At 41.4% G+C, this 13,797-nt stretch overlaps 1 protein-coding gene across 7 annotated transcripts in view; it reads left to right on the top strand.

Moving 5' to 3' along the window:
• The window catches only part of ENTREP2 (endosomal transmembrane epsin interactor 2), a 451,267-nt gene that overhangs the window by 189,501 nt on the left and 247,969 nt on the right, over nucleotides 1-13,797 (top strand). The window contains exon 1 of one of the 7 annotated variants that reach the window (XM_014599921.2): nucleotides 5,256-5,389. The exons of the other annotated variants lie outside the window; for them this stretch is intronic. The gene's annotated coding sequence lies outside the window, so the exon portion shown is untranslated. Of the gene's footprint in view, nucleotides 1-5,255; nucleotides 5,390-13,797 lie in introns of those variants that run through there. 7 annotated transcript variants of the gene reach the window in all.

Raw genomic sequence — 13,797 nt, 5'->3', positions numbered from 1 at the left:
CTTGCTAGATTTCATCGGTCCTGAATATGAACTCATCCATTGTTTTACATAATAATGAATAAAGTCTTTTTTGGATGCAGATAATTCACTGTCTGAGGTATACTTAGTTACAGTACTGCTGCTGGTACCAGTAGATAATTCTGAAGTTGCCGACATTGCAGATTATAGAAGTTTATAATTTCTTACATCTAAACTGGACCCTGAAAAAATGGTTAAAAAGTAACTGAGTATTACTCAGTGCATTAGTTACAAAAAGAGAGTGAGATATTATAAATGAAAGATCCTTTCTATAGGAAATGTTTTTTAACCAGTGTTTAAAATTATATAATTTTTCCAAACCCAGTTCTAGAGGGAAAATATTCACTAAATCATAAAGGTTATTTTCTTCTATTTAAACGCTTTTTATCTATATAAAACAGCTTGAAAAATTATTTAATATTCATACATTCCTATTGAAATGCTATTCTGCGCTGGATATTTTTACCTAGATACCTACACTGGATATTTTTTTCCCTATTTTTACCTATATTTGCTTACACTGAGCAATAAAACTCATTTCAGAAGTGCAGGGATAATATTAAAAATGTATACTTGACATATACTCCCACAAACTAGCATATGCATTACGTTTTGAACACAAACATTTTGAAATTCATAAATAATCCACTGAAAATAACTAACATTGTCATAAATTTGTCATTTACCAGCCTTGTAATACATGGTAGACAGTCCATAATAATGATTACAAAATAGTAAGTTTACTAACCAGTTGATTCAGATGGCTCAGACATATCTTTAAGGTCTTTGCTGTCTGAGAAGCATTTATTCATAATGTTGCTTCATTCAGGCTACCAAGCTTTGCGTATCTTTTTTGTACTCTGCATTTGACATGTGTTCCTTTTTTTCCCAGTGGCACAGGAATTTCTTGAAAATATTCCCCAGTAAGTTTATTTATTGCAACCTGCAGCCATGATAATTTTTTCTTCCAGTTTCCAGGTGTTGAAATCAAGACTAGTCTATTCTCTACAGAATGTTGTTCCTTTTCCTTCGCTGTCTTGATTCCAGCATTTCTGTTGCACACATTCCTTACTCTGCTTCCTCTCCATCCTGCACACAAATTAACAACAAACCAAGACTACTTCTTCCTGAGATGTAATCCACCACATCCTTTCCCTCACTCGCACCCCCAAAGTCCCCCAAACCTCACCCCCCCTTAACAATCCATGACTTCTGCTATTGTAACCCCCTGGCCTTGTGTGCTGCAGTATTTTAGTTTAGAGGCATGGGGATAACACTTGAGAAGTTAATGTTTACCTCTCAGTACATATTCAGAGAGTAACCAAAGTCATTTAACTGAAGTACCCAGAATCATTCAGAAGCAAGGAAGTTGGTAGTTACTGAGCAGATGGTTGTTTTTCCATGAGCTGGAGACTAAGTCTCCATTTATGAGTGCAGTGTCAGAAATATGCATAATTTGAGAGCTAAGCTAATCAGAGCAGGAGTTTTATATCATCCAGATGGGCTCAGTGGATAATCCTGATCAAGGAGCATTTATGATGGTGTCTGCTGGAGTCAGAGACCAGGTTCCAATACTTGTGATGACTTTGCTGATCCTTTGCATCTAGTAGAATAAACCCTGGAAGCCCCTAATACATGAAATATTGTACCATATTTTTAGTGCTTGATCTCAAAATTTGGTGTTTCTCCCCTTATTCTTGTATAGAAGAAAGTCAGCCTTTGACTCTAGAGCTTTTAGTAGACTCGACTATTATTTTATTTAAATTATTTTAATAGATTATAGTAAATTTATACTTCAGCTTATGCTGTATTAAATTCAAATTTCATTTTAAGGTGGTTTATTTTTAAAAAGAAATTAAAATTGTAGTTAAAGTTTAAAAAAATGATTAAAAAAATAATTGATTTTTATCCACCCTGATAAATGCTGCACTTTTTGGGGGCTGAAATAGTAACTTCATATTGTCATGGTGTGACATGGGTGCCAGGTCTGTGGCCACCCTGGGATGAAGGTACTGACCAGGGTCAGGATTGGCAAGTAGACTCAAGGGAGAGACCAGGACAGGGAGGCAAGTGATCAGTCAAAGGGTGGAGTCTAGAGCCAAGTGAAGTTGAGGACATTGAAGGAGCAGACAGAGAGCTTGGTTACCAATGAGCTGAGTCAGGAAGCCACCAGGTCAGTCAGAGAGCAGAGTCTAGGAGCAAGCCAGAGGGTGCAGCAGAGTAGGCATGGGACAGGTTGAGCCCTATTGCCTGGACACTTCCTGTTCCAGGTCAGGGATTTATGTGGGGGAGTGAAAGGTTAGCTGACCCTGGGCAGTTGCTCAGGTGACAGGGGACAGGTACAGACCTTACACTTTTACTGGTATAAGTGATAGGAAAACAGTCTATATCTGTAACAGAACAGAAGTTCAGCATATATAGTGGTTTAAAAATGGAAGAATACGGTCTAAGATTGCTCCCTCCCTGCCAACCAAAGGACAAATGTGTACTCTGTTAGCTACTGACCTAAACTATGCCTGCCTACAGAAAACTGCATAACTTAGATTGATTCTGCCTCAGGCTATTTGAATGTCTTTACTTAGCCAGGGAATGGGTGGAGGGTTTGGCCCTACTGGATGCTTCAGTCTGGTCTTGACCAGTCTGGGTAATTATCCATAGGGTGGCAGGTTGAGATGAGCAGCCATGTTGGCCAAACCAAGGCCCCAGGTTTAAGGCTGTGGCCTAATGTATAATTTTGTTAAATTGGAAAAAAAGCAATACGCTTCATATCATATTAAATTAAAAATGGCTAAATCTTCAAAAGAGAGCATTAAGAACACTTTTACAGTAACTCTATATGTTTAAATATTGACTACTACCTTCTATCCACATGCGTTCTCCTTTTTTTTCCTGCTTAAGTGCATGCTGCTTGAAATTAACCCAGACATGAGGGGAAGTTGATTCTTGGGTTCTTATATTTACCATTTAAAAATCCTTTTCAATGTAATTATATATTATTTTGTATGCTTGGTGAGCTGCTGGGAGAGCTCTGTAAAAATGACACTGAAAACTGGCTTTTACATTTTTTAGAATTTTTTTCCTATGGTGGTCATTTGTCTTTTCTCTCAGATGTCTTAGCAGAGTTAAAAGCTTTGAGAAGACTAATAAGAAAATGACCCCTATTGCAATTAATGCTTTTGGAGTATTATTCTACCATATTGTAAGTCATGCCTATATAAAACAAGTGTGCAGACAAGATAACATTCATGCTTTCAGAACAACTTCTCCAGGTTTCAAAAAAATGATGCAGACCATAATTTCATTAAATTAACCTAAGCTAATGATTACCATTACAAACAAAATATCTAATAAAAGAGAGACAGGTTCTAGAAAACCTTCTGCAAATTAGCATGTATAGCAATTTTATACTAACATTAACTAGATAAATCAACATGATCAGCTAGAAATTTGTGGGCTTTCTACTTATCCATGTTATTCAAGGTTTATATTTTTGGACTCATCCAAATGGCTCATTTTCCTTAATTACTATGGCACAGTTTTGTTGTTTTGTTCCTTTAATTTTTTTTGAGATTTCACATTAAGACAAGCACATAGAAAATAGGCAAACATTATGCTTTATGGGCCTGATTCCCAGCCCTTTGGAGTCATAATTTGTAAGCCATGCCAATCGTTATATGGACCCAGAACTGTAACATTAACAAGCATAAACAGGCTCATCTTTACAGAACTAATCATAAAGAATGAAAAAAAAAGAACCATGCAGGCAATTGTTACCAGTAAAACTGAGTTCAAGGATAAACTGTCCTTTCCAGAAATCTAATAATATTCAGTCCAAAATCTTCATGGAAAAAAAAACAAAAGAAAAAGCAAATCGGCTGCAGGTACTTCTGTTTGAAAAATAAACCGAAGCATCCAAAATAGGATACCAGTGTCTGAAGATCATGGAACTAGGCATTTGAATTACAATAAATGAAATTTTAAAATTGTTAATATTTGTCAACATTTGTTAATATAGTGGCTTTTGACAGTGTACCTACAAAAGTTGGATTAGCAGAACAGGAGGCAGGCTTGAACTCCACTGAAATTTTCTTAGTGCACACAAACATAGATCATAGAATCAGAAAATTAGGGTTGGAAGGGACCTAATCCAACCCCAAGATCAAAGCAGAACCATCCCCAACTAGATCATTCCAACCAGGGCTTTGTCCAGCCAACCTTAAAAACCTCCAAGGATGGAGATCCCATCACCTCTCCTCTAGGTAACCTTTTCCAATGCTTCACCACCATCCTAGTGAGAGTTTTTCCTAATATCCAACCTAAACCTCCATTGCTGCAACTTGATACAATTGCTCCTTGTTCTGTCATCTGTCAGCACTGAGAGTAGTCTAGCTCCATCGTCTTTGGAACCACCGTTCAGGTAGCTAAAGGCTGCTATCAAATCCCACCCTCCCTCCCCCAGTCTTCTCTTCTGTAGACTAAATAAGCCCAGGTACCTCAGCGTCTCCTCAGAAGTCATGTGCCCCAGCCCCCAAACGATTGTCATTGCCCTCTGCTGGACTCTCTCAACTTGTCCACATTCTTTCTATAGTGGGGGACTCAAAACTGGACACAGTACTCCAGATGTGACTACACCAATACAGAATAGTTTGGTAGAATTACTTCCCTTGATCTGCAGGCAATGCTTCTACTGATGCAGCCGAGTATGTTGTTAGCCTTCTAGGCGACAAGGGCACACTGCTGACTCATATTCATCTTATTGTCCGCTATTCATCCGCTATAATGGATGAATGGAATGAATTTGACATTATGAGAACTCACAGTCCAAATATTTGAAAATTCAGCACGGGTGATTTCTCAGAATTTTGGAGGCCTGTGTCAAGGTAATTGTTGGTCAGCCTTGCCATTTATTCCTTTTTGTGAATTAGATCCTAAATGTTCAGGGTTTTTTTTCATTTTCTCCTCTAATAATCTTCTCCTACTCTTTCTTCCTATTCATAATAGTAACAAGTTTTTTTCCCTCATTGTCATCTCTCTGCTGCTGTTCACCTTTTTTCCCTCCCTACTTCTCCTCCCCACCCTCTGAATTCAGCAGCATAGAAAAAGAGGGGACAAGCAAACAGAGGCCATGTGCAGCCCCAGGCTTCCTGAGCTGCATGAAAGCAGGAGCTGCATATTTGGCCTCTCTCATCCTCTGCTTCCTGCCTTTGTCCAGAGAGGGGAGAAGCAAATGGGAGAAGAAAATAGCAGCAGTGCTCTCAGAGTTGCTTCAAAGTGGAGACTTTGGAAAAACTCTAGGCAGGAGTACTGAAAAAGTACTCTGAAATACTGGTGAATTTTGAGAGCTCAGTGTTCATGCAGCACACAGCCAAAGGTGGGTATGACTGTGTCATCACACCCATTCCTGGGTTTGCTCATGTGTGAAAGTTATATGTTCCTATTATAGAATTAAGTAAATTGAATTTCAGTCTGTGTTAGTACTGTTGCAATTTTCCATGAAGTTTAACTGTGAACGTATAGCCTAAGTTCTGGTGAACTTGACTTTAAAACAAGGAGCTAAATTATTACCTGCTGTAATTTTATCCAGATTGTATAATGCATGCATTTGGTTTAAGGACTATATTCTTATGTAGTGTAATAGTTGATGTTTACATGGGCCAGGGAAAAATGTAAAATGTGGAGCCATGTTCTAATATTAATTTACTCCCAGCCATTTTCCTGTACTCATTCCACCTCATTTTTACTAACTTTTTTGGTCAAGGTTATAGAAGTGGTAAAATCGTTCTTTGTGCTTTTCGCTCAGTCATGCTGGCAAAACCCGCTTGCCCATCTAAATCATCTGGTTAACATCCTTTCATTCAGTCTCACTCTTTTCTTGCCTGTCTTCCTTTTTATATTCTGCAGATTTCTTTTTTAAGAGCTGTGATAATTTGACTTTATCATTCTACAGCAGAAATTTCTATACTCTGATCTCTTCTGTAAAGGTATCTGAAGACTGAAGTTGGCCCATAATGCTACAGTCACCTTCTTTTTTATGGTTTCTTTTTCCAGTTGAAGTTATTATTGGCTTAGTGATTACAGTCCAGTTGTGACAGCAGTTTACTCCCTGTAATAGCTGTTGCTTTAGTGTTTTCTTTCATTGGTGGCATTTTAGCAAACCAGTCTTATCAGGGCAGTAGAGATGCTCCTCTGTTGCATCTTTTTCAAATAATGCCAGAAAAACAAAGCATATGTGGTCACGTCTACATGTGTAAATGCTGTGAGGTGAATTTACTATAGAGTAAATTACATTTGTAAATGGGCAGGGCAGATGCTGGGCAGGCATCTACATGTGCAGGATTCAGGAGCTGATTTGCTGCTTCTGGTAGCAGTTTGCTCCCACCCCTTCCAGCCCCGTGCCAGCTCCCTGTATTAGGCAGGGGGAGCTCTAGACTCCCCCTGGGTACTAGGGGTTGGCAGAGACCATGGGGTCAGGAGACAGCTGTCTTCTGGCAGGGGCTGGGAGATTGCTTTCTGCCCCAGGGAGCTGCCTGCTGCCAGGATGAACTCCACCACTGGAGCCTGGGTGGGGACAGTATCCCCCTGCATTGCAGTAGGGAGCTCCTGGCCCTGGCTTCCCAGTTCGGGGCAGAGGACTTGGAAAGAGTTGCAGGGGAGGGGTAGGTCCCAACCTCCTGTCCCAATCCACAGTGGGGCAGCTAGCAGTGAGTCACCGCCTGGCAGGGATTCCCCACCCAGCTGTGTGATCTCTGCTAGCTGCCCCACTGGCAAATCGGTGCTATCAGTGCTAACCGGCAAATAAAGCTATTTAGTTGGTCTAATAAAAGATATCACATATACCCAAAGAGCCTTGTCTTGCTTGTGAATAAACACATAATTGTAAATGAAAACTCACTTAAAAGAATGTTGCTGTTCCAATGGGATTGATGCATTGAAATGGCTAATTTTTTTCTAGTTAACCAAATATATCTCAGTGTATTTTTGCCTTGTATGTAATACTATTTGTTGTAAAAGAAAATATCTTTTTTGAGTAAATAATACGAATTAATTTGTTTTCCTACACAATATGAATAAAATTTATGGTGTCATTAGGTAAATGATGGAAATCTATTTAGTGAGCTATAGCTCCCTGAATTTTATGGTGGGGAGGGAGGGGGGAGGATATTTAGTACAGGACAATCTTAAACAATATGTAACATTTCTGCAACAGAAAATATTACATCCTAGAATGGTGACAAACGAAATATGGTATATCTGTACCTCACAAGTCAGTGCCATATAGAGATAATCAAGCTACCTTGGGTAGTAGAAGCATTGTAGTTATTTATGCCGTTATAACCTAAAAGTTGTAAAATACTAAGTAAAACTAATTTTATATAATAATAAAAATTCTACTCCAGGCTGAACCAACTCTGAGGCTGATGGTTTCAAAAACATTTTTAAGGTCCCATAAAGTTGTTTCTTTATCTTTGTTATGCCAATCTTCTAGTTAGTTACTCTAACCCAACTAACAGATTAGACATGAGTGATCCCTCTGATGAGTACATGAAGACATTCTTTAATTAAATCATAATTTTTCAGATGTTAGATTCCCAAGCTACGGGATTCATCAGTCTGCTTTGGTACTTTTTTCAATCTGCCAGTGACTGCCTGTAGTTATTCCTCCATTCATCCCTGAATGGGTTCCAGGCATATACTATCCACAGTACCTTAGCTGTATTGATTACAGTGACTATTCCAATATTCTTTAGACAGCTATGTAGAAAAGATTAAAATGGTATTATCTTCTACAATTTTCAAACAATCTCATTACAGAGATATGGCAGAAACCTTGATTTTCATTTTACCGCCCTTTGTTTTGTTTAAGGTCATTAGTCTAGATTGATGACTGTTCAGGCTCAAGAAAGGAACATTCTTATTTGTGTTGTATAATGTCCCTGCTCCAAAATCCCTATTTTACTTTCTACATAGAGATTAGATAGAGAGTAGTGTAACCTCCCATGCCTCTCCCCGGTACGTCGTGGGTGGGGATGCCTCTGGAACCTTGCTGTGGCTTCTTGGGATGGACGTTCTAGTCACCAAGTGACTTTGGGGTGGTTCCCCAGGGGCCTTGCCTGCCACGTCTTTGATTAATTTGTTTGAATCGGGAGGATGATGTTTGGTTCTGCCCCCCTGAAGCCTTACCTTGGTCACTTCCTCTGCTCCCTTTTATGTGGGGCTCCGCCTCCCCTATACCCCGCCTACCGCCAACCGCTATGTTACCACTCGCGTCATCGAGGGTAATGTCCTGGATGGTCTTCAATGCTCGAGTTCATAGGGTCTGATGGCCGCAGTCAGTCGGTGGTGTTCCTTCCCTGAACGTCTTCTGCAGCCCCACTTTTTCCTGTTTAGGCATTGTCTGTCCTTGGCACTGTCTCATTCCCCATCGTATCGTCCCTTTCTTGGATGGGGTCCTTACCATCTGTTGGTGGCATCTGTTTTAAGGTGCTGTTGGGTCCCACCGGACCACAGTCTTCAGTGGTGCTGGTCAGTGCCCACTGTGGCTCTGTGGGTGGCTCCCCTGGCTCATGCTGGCCGTGGATCCCCGAGGCCTCCCTGTCCTGGGGTGCCCACCAGGTCCCCTCCCTGGGACTGTGGGCATGCTCCTGTCCCCCTGGACCGGATCGGGGTTTCTCTTCCTGCCCCCCTCCTGCTGCTCTTCCACTGGGCCTTTTATCTTGGCCCTGGGCATTCGGCCGGCCAGTCAGCCCTGGCAGGCACGTAAAAAAATGTGCCCACGCTGATGCGGGAGCTGTCCCTGGCTCCTTCCAGCTCATCTGTTTTTTTTCTCTTTGAACTTCTGCTGTGGCAGCTCTGTCCGCCGCGGTTTCACTTTTTCCACGCTCGGCTCCCGGTGCAGCGTCCCGCTGCCTCCCAGCTTCAGCAGGTAAGTCTTTTCCACAAGTAGGTTTAACTATTTGTAGTTACAGCCTGATCAACAGCTTTCTAGAACAGGTGGCATTAAATCCTTTAATTCTTTCCCTAGCCTCTGTTACTTATCAATGCTTCCATATTAGAGTAACCAAATCTCCTCTTTCCTTTCATATAGGTTTGCTTTACTCTTTTCCCATTAATTTTTTACCTATTATCTCCACAGTCTTAAAGAAATAAGTAAGTTTATCTTACTCATTTTGAGGAACTGTATTAGTTCCAAAACTGATATTGAATAAGACTCCCTTTCAATAGTATAATTGCTAGCCTTTAAAACTAAGAATAGAATCCAGCTTAAAGACCAATTCTCTGTATAATAGGGCCACTTTTGCACTGGCTTAACAAATACAAACCATCTTTCTGCCTGTTTCTTGTACAGATCCATTATTGCAGCCAGTATGTATGTGAGCTTTCGCTCTTTGCTAACCAGATATAAATTGGTGTCTTCTAAAGCCTCCAGTTATATTGAGTAAAGAAGTTGCAAAAATTCAATATTTAAGGTTTAACTTAATAAGTTTTATTTGCATTTATATTCCCAGTAGCCTTCACACGCACACACATATATATATATATATATATATATATGCTTATATATATTACACATATATAAAAGCTTATATATATTAATGTAAGCTTTTAGAGTACAAAAAATGTTCTGTGATTGTTCCCAACTTTCTATCCAACAGGGAAACAATTTATTAAAATGATAATGTCCTAATAAAATGTATTTGATCTTTAATATATTTCTGTACAGTGCCTATTGTAGTGGTACCTATATGTTTGCCTTAGCTTTTATGACAGTACCTTTATACATTGTTCCACCACAAAAAACAGATACCAAACATCATGCCAACACTCATGATCTAAGCATTGACACTTGATTGACAATGTCATTTTTCATGCCCAGGATAGCAAATATGTTCTCCTCATTCAAGCTACACTAGAAGTTGACAATTGCTGGACCGATCACCAACTCACCCACTCAGTTATGTCACTCAAACTGGCTCCCAAACAACATCTGTAGCAGGAGTGATACTGATGAAAGGCTAACATCGAAGGACTCAAGGACCCAATCAAGCAAGACCTCTTCCACCAGCACCTCAAAGAAAAAGTGACAAATTCTGATCAACAACAGTGGGAGAAAGTTGGCAGCACTTGGGGTGCCTTCAAGTCCACTATTATCAGCACCTGTGAAGAGACACTTGGATTCTCTACCAGGAAACACAAAGACTGGTTTGATGAGAATAACTGGGAGATAAGAGTTGATGAACCACAAACACAAGGCCTTTTGTGTTTGGCAGAATGACACCAACTCCAAGCAAACGAAACTGAATCATCAACACATCAAGGTAGAAGTCCAAAGAGAACCAGTGATATAGAGAACAGATGGTGGGAAGACCAGGCAAAGAAGATTCTACATCTCACTGACATCCACAATATGTGCTGTTTCTTTAGTGCCACCAAAGCCATGTACATTCCAAGCACTCAGGGACCAACCTCCTTGAGACCTAAAAATGGAGGAGATCTGATCAAGGAAAGGAGAGCCATCAATGCCTGTTAGAAGGATCATTTTGAAGACCTCATTTGAGACTCTGTTGTTAATGAGTTCTGAGTTCTCTCCCACAACACCCAGTCAGAGATCATCTCAGAATCCCTCCAACTCTTGATGAAGTGAGTGAGGAAAGCCATCAAGCAGATGAAGAATGGCAAAGCATCTGGGTCAGATGCAATCCCTGCTGAAATTGTCAAGCAGGGGGAAGAGGAGCTTACATCACAGCTCCATGCCCTCATCTTAAGGATCTTGAATGACGAGGAAATCCCAGATAACCTTTGCCATGATCATGACAATCTTCATGGAAGGGGACAGGTTCAACTGTGGAAATTACAGAGGGAAAAATCATTGAAAGAACCTTTGTGAACCATCTCCTTCCACTTGCTGAAGAACTCCTCCTGGAATCTCAGTGTGGGTTTAGGGCATCAAGAGGCACAACTGACTGCTCATCAGCTACAGGAAAAATACCAGAAACAACATAAACCTCTCTACCAGGCCTTCTTTGACCTTATGAAAGCCTTTGACTCTGTCAGCTGCGAAGTGCTGTGGAGTATCCTTCAGAGGTATGGATGCCCACCAAATTTCATCACCATTCTTTGTCTGCTCCATGATGGTATGCAAGTGGAGGTTCTCAGTGATGGATCTATCACAGATCCCTTTGAGGTTAGGACTGGAGATAAGCAAGGCCATGTCATTACTCCAATACTCGTCTCAATATTCCTTATCACTATGCTACTTCTGACCACCAGCAAGCTTCCAGTCAGAAGGAACTAAACTACTGAATGGATGGTAAGTAGGGGTGTGTGAAGCAGGTTGTATTCGATTCAGATTCAGCCCAATTTTGGGGGACAGTGATTCGATTCACTGATTTGGATCACTGTTCTGACTTGATTTGGCCAAACCTGAGTCTGAAGAGTCGATTCTGTTTTGGAGAATCAGTAATTCGGCCATAAACACAGCTTTTTTTTTTCTACATACCTTGAGGTACTAGGCATGGCTCGTGAAAACTGAGAGGGTGGGACAGATGGAGCATCCCATAGGAGCACGGGGGGTCCCCCTGCATGCTCGGTGGTGGACCCCCCCACCCCCCAGGTCAGCAATTGGCCATGGGGAGACCCCAGGTACCCCCCAGACCCAGGAGGCACCAGTCGCTGAGCTGAGGGGCAGAGGAGGGGTCCCTTGCGGCAAACCCGGAAGTGGACTGGAACTGCTTTTGGTCTACTTCTGGGTCCACCACCAAGTGTGCTAGGGATCCCTCCCATGCTCCCATGGGATGCTCCATTCACCCCACTTTCTCAGCACTCATGAGCCGCCTGGTACCTTGAGGTATGTAGAAAAAACACATAAAGCTGTGTCTATGTCCAAATTGTCAATTGCTTCTGATTCGATTCGGAGAGATTAATGGGTCTCCTGATTCAATTTGGATTCGGAGATTTGGCTGCTGAATTGGGCCAAATATCCTCTGAATCAAATCAGTGACAAACTTCACACAGCCCTAATGGTAGGTTATTTAATCTCACCTGACTCTGAGCCAACCAAGACTGCTCTGACCTCAATCATCAAGCTTCAGTATGCTGGTGATGCTGTAGTGTGTGCTTACTCAGAAGCAGAACTTCAGGCAATTGTTGATGGCTTTACCAAAGCATACAAGGAAGTGGGATTGATGGTTAACATTCAGAAGACTAAGATCCTCCATCAGCAAGTTCTTAATGAGCAGTCCTCATCTCCAGTGATACTCTAGAGAACGTTGAGTATTTCCTGTATTTTGGAAGTCATCTCTTGCAGAAAGTTGACATCAAAGAAATCCAACATCTCCTCAAATGTGCAAGTGTAGCCTTCAGATGCCTGAGGAAATGGGTTTTCAAAAATTGTGATATCAGATTTGAAACCAGTCTCATGGTTTATCAAGTGGTTGCAATCTCCACTGTATGTTTTGGACCTGAGACGTGGACAATGTACAGGAGACACCGCAAGTCACTGGAGAAATACTATCAATGCTGCCTGTGAAAGATCCTTTGAATCCAGTGGGAAGACAGATACACCAGCATTAGCATCCTTTCACAAGCAAACACCACGAGCATCAAGGCGATGATCATCCAACATCAACTTTGCTGGGCCAGCCATATCATCCAGATGTCCAATTCCAGCCTCCTGAAGCAAGTTTTATTCTCTCAGCTCAGTCAAGGCATATGCTCAAGAGGAAGACAGAGAAAGCACTTCAAGGACATCTTGAAAGCCAACTTGAAAAAATTCAACATTGACATCAAGTCATGTATCTCCCTGGGCCACCCCAAATGGAGAAAGTGTCTGTTGCAAGGATCTCAGTACTTTGAAATCTCATAACAACCACAGGAGATGGAAAAGTGGGAGCAGCAGAAACATGTGTTGTGGACCAAATAAAAAATCCAGAGCCCCTTACTCCACAGAAATATTTCCTAAAATTGCAGTAGAACCTGTTGATCTCAGATTGGTCTTGTCAGCCATCTTTGGATACACAGATAAGGCAGTCATGGAAGACAATCTTGGCTATGAGGGATTGCCAATAATTAGATTTATAACAAGCTCACTGAAACTGGCACTCTCCTAATTACCTGTGGCACATGGTTTTCTTTCCCCTTTCTTTTCATGCAGGATTTTTTTTTTATTCAGTTTCTGTTTTTCCCCTGACTGGTCATCTTTTTTCCTTTTCACCAGGTGCATCTACACATACACTTTACTGAGGTGTAGACTAATTAGCTCCACAATAAAGCACCACAGTTTACATGTGTGCCAGTATTAGGGCGCAATAAACTAATTTACTCAGGGATAGTACTATCTTACAGAGGAGTCATTACATGCAATCAAATGCATGTATAGATGGGGACTGCGGGCATAAATTGCACCTGGTCACCCCAGCCATACGGAGGTCACACTCCTGCCTGATCCTTCTGCCCCAGCCAGCCTCTCCACCATTGAATGGTGCCACCTGGAGCCTGGGGCTGACCCCCTGTTTCCGCTGCCAGCCCAAGACTGCTCTGTCCCAGCTCAAAGTTGTGCTGTCCCAGGCACACATGTAGACACTGCTTCTGGGAGCAGCTGACACCTGCTGAAACTGCTCCAGAGTTTATTGCTTCGCCTTAATTTCCCATGTAGATGTACCCATGTCTTACTGCTTTTCTCTGTTTCTGTTCGTCCTCCATTTTTATGTCCAGTTTCAATTCCCAATGCATCTTAACATTTTTCCTTACTTGCCAGATCTCTCTCTCCCTCATCAGGGCCCA

Source organism: Alligator mississippiensis, chromosome 11, assembly GCF_030867095.1.
Source record: "Alligator mississippiensis isolate rAllMis1 chromosome 11, rAllMis1, whole genome shotgun sequence".
NCBI classification, from domain to species: Eukaryota; Metazoa; Chordata; order Crocodylia; family Alligatoridae; genus Alligator; species Alligator mississippiensis.
This window is presented reverse-complemented; position numbering and strand designations above follow the sequence as displayed.